Below are 7,886 nucleotides of genomic sequence, written 5' to 3' on the forward strand. Positions count from 1 at the left end.
CTTCTTCTTCCTTTTATTCTATTCCTACACGTGTATGAGAGTGTGGTCATGTATATTAAGTGAGAGACTTTCTAGTTTATCTTCATCATTTTTAGAAAATATGGTCCAAGACGATAATCAATCACTTAATAATGAGAATAACCGTGTTAGAACACTTAGAGACCACATGAATCCCACAAGAACAAGACATGGGCTAAACACTTAATAGTGTCTGGGTTGCAGGACAAATTCAGACTTCTCCGTTGTTGTGAAGATTTGGACTTCCAAACAGCATAATTGAGTCTTGCATTCCCATGAAAGTTTTAGACCTATATCTTAGTTGTTCATCATTATAAAGCAAACCTAAATCCAAGTTTTACAACTCTAGTTATGATCCAATTATCGAATAGTGTTCTAATTTGGATTAAACCAACATCTTTTTACTAAGCTTCACCTTCTTTTTATCTTCTCAATTTCTGTAGTTGAATTTATCAATCAATCCTTTGATTCAACGAGTGTCTATCAATCCACCACGTTGATCTTTGGCAAACATTAATTATACCTATCCATTTGATTGTTATTAATTTAAGAAACCGAAACTTAATTTATATTGGGTTTTAAATACAATGAAAAAAAGGGGTCAACCTTGATAAAAATACAATTTTAAGTACTAATAAAATATCCATAACAGTTGCCACTGTCCCTTGCAACGAACCACCACTGTTTTTTCCCTTCACCACCACTAGCACCATGAGTTGCCAGCGCCACCAGGTCAGTTTCCTTCTTCTTCCCTTTTTTTCAACTCCATACCCGCTAACTCCACTGTTCTGCTAATGAACAGTGGAGAGCATATCCCTTGTTTATTGGGTTGGCCAACGCCAACCTAGCTGACCTAGCTTAGTAGTTTTTTCTTATTTTTTTAAAAAATTTATGATTTTCTTGGTATTTTTCTACTGAATTTTTCTTAATACTGGCTTGTATTTTTATACGGTAAAGATATAAATCCGATATTAAAATACTTGATTTTCATCAAAATGTTGGAAAATTAAAAAAAACATGTTTTTTGTTTGTTTGTTTTCATTCATACGACCAAGTCTCTCAAAGAAAAAGTATAACATATTTTCATACAACAAAAATTAAAAAAAAAACCATTTTAGCATGCATTTTGGCTTTAATAATCAGTTTATTAAAGTCACGAGAACTTGACCAATATTTTAAAAAAATATAAAAAATATTTTGTTTTATTTTAGTATCTGAGCTTACAAATTTATACGTAAAATGTATTTTCAATATTAAAAAGATAGTTTTTTATTTTTATTTTTTGTTGACATATAATGATTAGGTTTTTACCCAATAAAATAATGCTTTCTTTATTGAGGAGGACTTTTCTTAAATCATAGATAGACTAACAATTAGAAAACACGATAAGACTTTATATTTTTATCAAACAATAAAACCATGCAGCATACCTTAGGTATGACATATTTGGGGTGCTAATACCTTCCCTCTATGCAACCGGTCCCCATATTTGATCTCTGAGACTAGTTAGGGTTCTTAGTGATCAAAATACTAAGTGGTGACTCCCATTCTCCTTTTCCACTAATAAAAAACAAGAATTCCTTGTCTTTTTATATTTTCCAAATATAAACATATGCCTGGGAGGGGTGGACGATCGCCGCGATGCTATAAACGTGCGACAACTATAATAACTCAGACTCTTGTATACTATGAGATGACCATTTACCACCTAATGACCTTGGAATTGTTAATGCCGCATGTTGGGCTAGCCATAGTGAGATTACACAGGGTATAACCTAACAGGTTGGTTCTAGTCGTTAAGTGCATCACTAGGATAGGTCACTATCTCGTATTAAAGAGTCTATTGGTTGCTCAATGATCGTCCTCAAAAGGTTGATATAAGGCTTACAAGTAGTGTTAAGATAAAAACCCTGAGTAATATCAGATTGACATATCAACCACAATCAAGTAAACAATCAAACAAGAGTTGCATAACAATATAAACAAGGATGCATGCTAAAGCAGTAAAGGTGATAAAAAAATTTAAACAAGCACAACAAACGAGATACTAATAAAAAGACAAATAACAAAGCTTAGTTTTAAAAGTTCTCAATATAGTTGCCATTCTGTCACACTCAAACGTCATGACGATCAATTAAATTTTTTTATAATGCATAGGAAAAGAATAAATACCTAACATCTTGTTTTTTAGGAAAAAAAAAATTCTTGTTTAAGAAGTCACCACCTAGTATTATGGTCACTAGGAACCCTAACTGATCAATAGAGATTCTACGGTATGTGACTGGTTATGCAAAATGAAAGATACTATCACCCTTTAAGCGTTCGACTAGAGACATACTGTATTGTTGGTTTTGTTTAAATTACTAAATATTTATTTTTGTTCCATTTTTATGGTCTTTATATAATATTCGTAACTCTAGTATCAGGGAATATTCTTATGTGAATATTCCAATTCTAGTGTTGATAGATATTGTGCCACTCAAAAAGTATAATATTTTTAACTTTATCGTTAGTGAATAAACTTGTAAAATTAAAATAAAAAAAATAAAAAAAATAACTCAAAAAGTATAATGTTTTTAACTTTATCGTTAGTAAATAAACTTGTAAAATTAAAATTAAAAAAATAAAAAAATTTTATTTTATATTTTTTAGATATATTTTTTATTGAGCAGGATTTAACTCAGTCGTACAGTTTGGGATGGACCTAGCAGGTCCATACCGGACTGGTCAAACAGGCAGAATTGGACGCGTGCACATGCTTGCCACAGGAGGCAAGTAATTATAATTCAAATGTGCACGGTGTTAATGAATTAAAATGCAAAATGGAGGGAAGGCGAAGAACTTACCTGATGCTGGCCATGGAGACGCTGCTGAAGGAAGACTGGCCGACTGCTTTCTCCTCTTTTATTTCTTCTTGTTCTCCACTGGTATTCCCTCCTCTCAGTTCCTCCTGTGCTTCCTCTGTTCTCCTTCGCGTTTGTCTGTTTAGGGAGGGATGGTGCAACCGGAGACGAGGCTGGTGCTTGTGCGTTGGCTGGCCAATGCTTCTCTCTGTTTCTGTCTCGTTTTCTTTCCAGTCGTCCCCTGTTTTTTTTTTTTTTTCTGTTTTCCCCTGAGTGGTGTTTGTGTTTCGTTCTTCCCTCTCTCCTGAGCGCCCTGTGCCTCCTGTCTTTCTCCTTTGCTTTCGTTCGTCCTGTGTCTCCCTTGGTTCGTGTTCGTCCTGTTTTTGTTTTGTTCGTTTCTCTCTCTCTAATGGTCTGCTGCGCTGCTGTTGCTGAGATGCCGCGCTGACGGAGTGCCGTTGAATGTTGCAACTAGGTTACGATTCTGTGAAGAAAGACAGTAGTCGCTGCTGTTGCTGGACTGAACTGCTGCAGAAGGAGGAAATGGTGGCTAAGGAGCACCCGTTGTCACTGCTTCAATGGAGAAGAAAGAAAACTCCAAGTGCTGCTGGAGCTCACGGTTTGAACTAAAAGACTCCCACGGTTGAAGACAAAACTATTGCTCATGCTTTGAAAACCTGTTATTGTTGGAGGAGTGCATGCTGGACGGCTCACAATATTGCATAAAGGAAGATGATGTACTGGAGAAGAAGAAGTTGCACCGTTGACCTGCCGGTACGGTCGTTGCTAGCTGGTGTAGAAGGAGGAAGCTTGCTGTTGTTGCTGGGAGAATTAATCCTCTTCCTCTCTCCAAAGGTCCCGTCCTCTTCCTTCTTCAAAGAGTGAGGGTTGGCGTCTGAGACTTGGCTGGCCACGGGGAAGAATCCTGTTTTCTTTGCAGGTCCCGACTGAGAAGACAAAAGATGGTCCTTGTAACCGTGCTGCTGGGAGGAAGAGTAAGTGGGGGGCTGCTGGGGAGGCTGGGAAGCTGAGAGCCGTTACTAAGTTTCTTTCTCCCCTTTCTGTTTTTTTTTTTAGGTTTCTCTTGTAATGGCCTCCCCTCGTGTGCATATGCTAAGATTTATATTTATAATACAAAAGTTTAATTGATTTATATTTATAATACAAAAGTTTAATTGTGTGTGAGAAATAAAATCTTAAATAAACTTATTTTTTTTGTTTGTAATTTAAATTTGATTAAAAATTAAATTTGAAAGCGGATAACTATTTTTATCTTGATGATAATGATAAAATAACAAAAGTATATTATAGTTACTAGTTTTTGTGCAAGTTAACAAATAATACTTTTCATCAAAATAAATCTCTCGACCAACTTCTCTTTTAGTGATGCTTTAATAGCAAACTCTGCCACTTGGTTTCCTGACACAAATGCAGAACCCTGTTTCAGTAATGATCAATTACATGTTGATAATGGTAAGGAACTTGTCATATTTAAATAGCTGATACTACCTTACATATTCCAAAATGAGCATTTACTTTGTCTAATATCTATTTGTTCCACAATTTGTCATGAAAATTATGTTTTTTTTTTTTTTAAATTTCATCCTCTATTTTCTATGTCAAGAATCTTATAACTAAGAAAATTCTTCTTTCCTGTTAGAGTAAAGATGACTTTTATATCCTCTTAGAGTCTTCTGCCACATTCATGCCCCAAGCTTTGTGGTTTGCTAGCTTGTTTACTTCTACTTATGTTTGACATCATCGACTTGGTCTCCCAAGCTCACGTGTTCTAAGTATCTTAGCGTCAAATAAAAAGATTGTGTGTAATTCTCATCATTTAAATTTTCAATGTCAAGCATGTGTGTTGGAAAATTATCACGTATGTCATTGGGATCTATAAGTCACAAAACATTTGCTCATTATGGGCTAATCTTTAATAATGTTTGGGGTCTTGCTTCTATTTTATCTATTGATGGTTTTTGATATTTTATCATTTTTGTGGATGTGCATCCAAAATTTAGTTAGTTTTATCCTATTATCATCAAATTTTGCTATATTCAATGTGTTTCACCAATTTCATGTTTTTGTTGAATGATAGTTTTCTCACAAAATAAAATTTGTTCAAATTGATTGGGGTAATAAATATCATAAATTCAATTCCTTTTACAAAACCATTGGTATTCATCATCGCTTAATATGTCCATATTCATATGAACAAAATGACACTGTTGAGCATCATCTTCACTATATTATCAAAACTGGTTTTACTTTTCTTGATCACTACAAGGCGCCTAAATTTTTTTAGAGTTACGCTTTTGCCAACACCTATCTTGCGCAATAAACCTTCTTTTGAATGTTTCTTTTCATCAACTACCTAATTATACCTTTTTGTGTACTATTAGGTATCTCTATTTTCTTTTCTTCATCCTTATAATACTCATAAGTTAGACTATTGTTCTACTCTATGTGTGTTTTTAGGCTATAGTTCATCTCACCTAGGATATTATTGTCTCGACTTATCCTCTAATCATATTTACATATCACGTTATCTCTGTTTTTATGAACAATATTTTTTTTTCTTGAGTCTGACCAAGTCTTTATCTCTTCTCACTTTGTGTTTACATCTACACTTATTTCTCAGACCCATGGACTTTCCTTACTGTCCCTTTGGTTCCCTTATCACTATCTGTATCTATGTCTTTCGATCATTTTACAAGTTTAGGTTCTGTCGTGCCAACTGTGTCTTTATATGATTCACCTATTGCTACTACATCTCCAGCCTCCACCAGGTTTGGACCTCTGTTGATCTCTCTAGCTACTCTCTTTCATAGTAGACCCAACCTATCACGTATAGTATCCCTTTAGCACCATGACAACACCATATGGTGTTGGGTTCACGAAGGCACAAGTATGCCAACATGAGTTTGGTTTTTGCCACTCCATTATCTTTAGAATCTTGGGTAACATCTTCTCCTAACCTTAAACCTCTAAATTTTACGGAAGCTGATCGATTTTTGTGCTGGCACAATACATTAAAGTCTGAAATTGTTGTTTTACATGATAATGGTACTTAATCCTTAGTCTCGTTTAAGCCCTTTATGAATGTGGTTGGATGCTAATAGGTGTATAGAATCAAGCATTGAGTTGATGGTGGTATTGACCATTACAAGGCTTGTTTTGTTGTGCGAGGATTCACTTAATAAGAAAGAATTGATTACTCAGAAACCTTCAGTCTTGTAGTGAAACCAACCACTGTTTGGTTAGTTCCTATTATTGTTATATCTAAAGGCTGGCAGATTTGACAACTTGATGTTCATAATGCATTCCTTAATGGGTCACTTAGGAAGGTTCTCTATATAGAACAACCCATGAGTTCTATAGAACCTACTCTTCCTACTTATATTTTTTACCTTCACAAGTCTCTTTATAACTTAAAACAAGCCTCATGGGCTTGGTACACATGATTGAGTAATTTTTTTCTTTCTATTGGCTTTCGAGTTTTCAAGATTGATACCTTCTTATTTATTTTTTTTGAGTTCAACACAAATATTTTTTTCTTTATAGCTTAAACTTCATGATTTGAGTAATGTTTATTGTTTTTTAGGAATTGAAGTCACTACTACCAATAGGGATCTCATGCTTAGTCAATACAAATATTTTTTTGATATCTTTTATTATGCTAGTATGTCATCATACTAGAGTTTTTAAACCCGGCCTGGTTCAAGGCCTAGGTTTTGGGTTTTGACTAGGTCGTTTGGGTCAATTTTGATTTTTTTTTAAATCAAATCGATGTCATTTTAGTAAAAAAAAAGTCAATAGGCTGCAACCGGGTTTTTGACTGGGTCTTGCTGGGTCAACTAGCCAAGTCACTTGAGTTTTGACTTTTTTTATTTTTTCTTAAACCTGGTGTAGTTCCAGCCCTGGGTCGACTGAGTCCAGGGTTGACCCCTTGGGCTGGGCTAAGTTTTAAAACTATGCGTCATATAAACCTGTTGACATTTTAGCCTCCACTTCTCTCCTAATTTTATCACCATTATTTGATGTGATAATTTGAATGCTATTTATTTATTTGCTAATTTAATTTTTCATGCTTGTACAAAGCATGCTGAGGTTGTTTATCACTTTGTTCGTGATAAAATGGCTAAAAAGGATATTCAAATTCATTTCATATCCTTTAAAGACCAATTAACTGATGTTTTTACTAAGCCACACCTTCACTCTGCTTATTTACGGTTCAAGTTTCATATGGATAATCCAGCTTCAATTAACATTATAGATAAACCGAAGGTTTGTTTCTTTGTTGATTTCTTGAGTTCAAATTTTAAAATTAATATGGATGAAAATTTATTTTTGAATGTGCCAAAATAATTATTGTAGAAGATATTTATTTAAAATATATATACCAGCTCAAAAAATCTTATCTCAATTAACACATCAACTGATATAATGATAAAATATAAAAATTATTTGAAATATGTTGGACGTAATAGAAATGTGAATATCATTCATCAATTCAAACTTAGTGCATTTAATTTTTGCCACCCACCAATAACATAAATTTTCAAGATCATATCCCATTAGTGTAATATATATATATATATATATATATTGGGTAAATATCAAATGCATTGTCATTTAATCAAACCCCATATTTCCAATTAATTAAAGGGATAATTAGTTAAATCAAACCAATAATTTCAAATAGCATCAATGCACTCATTTATTTTCATTTAAAATAATTTATGATCCTCTATTTTTATTAAATCATGATATGATAAACTATTTTGGTCGTTTCATTAACTGGATAAAGGTCAAACCATCTTTGATTGGGAATGATGAGATTCATTTGATTCAATTAAAAGTAGAAAGTTCAAAAGGACAAAAAGTAAGAAGTTTCTTGTGATGCTAAGAACCAAAGAACTCAACCATCTAGGTGATAATCAAGTGGTAAAGACTTGGAACTAAGGGGTTTGCTTTCTCTGTGGTCTCAGGTTCGAATCCTTGGTTGCTCATATGATGGCCACT

General features: G+C 33.8%; 1 long non-coding RNA gene across 1 annotated transcript; it reads right to left on the minus strand.

Moving 5' to 3' along the window:
- Window positions 1-3,242: 3,242 nt before the first annotated feature.
- Window positions 3,243-3,574, minus strand: LOC105111621 (uncharacterized). Its single transcript, XR_839626.1, has 2 exons — window positions 3,539-3,574; window positions 3,243-3,434 (listed from the first exon to the last, which is right to left on the minus strand). It is a non-coding gene; the product is annotated as an uncharacterized LOC105111621 (long non-coding RNA).
- Window positions 3,575-7,886: the final 4,312 nt, after the last annotated feature.

The sequence above is a fragment of the Populus euphratica genome, unplaced genomic scaffold (genome assembly GCF_000495115.2).
Source record: "Populus euphratica unplaced genomic scaffold, PopEup_1.0 scaffold298.1, whole genome shotgun sequence".
Taxonomy (NCBI): domain Eukaryota; kingdom Viridiplantae; phylum Streptophyta; class Magnoliopsida; order Malpighiales; family Salicaceae; genus Populus; species Populus euphratica.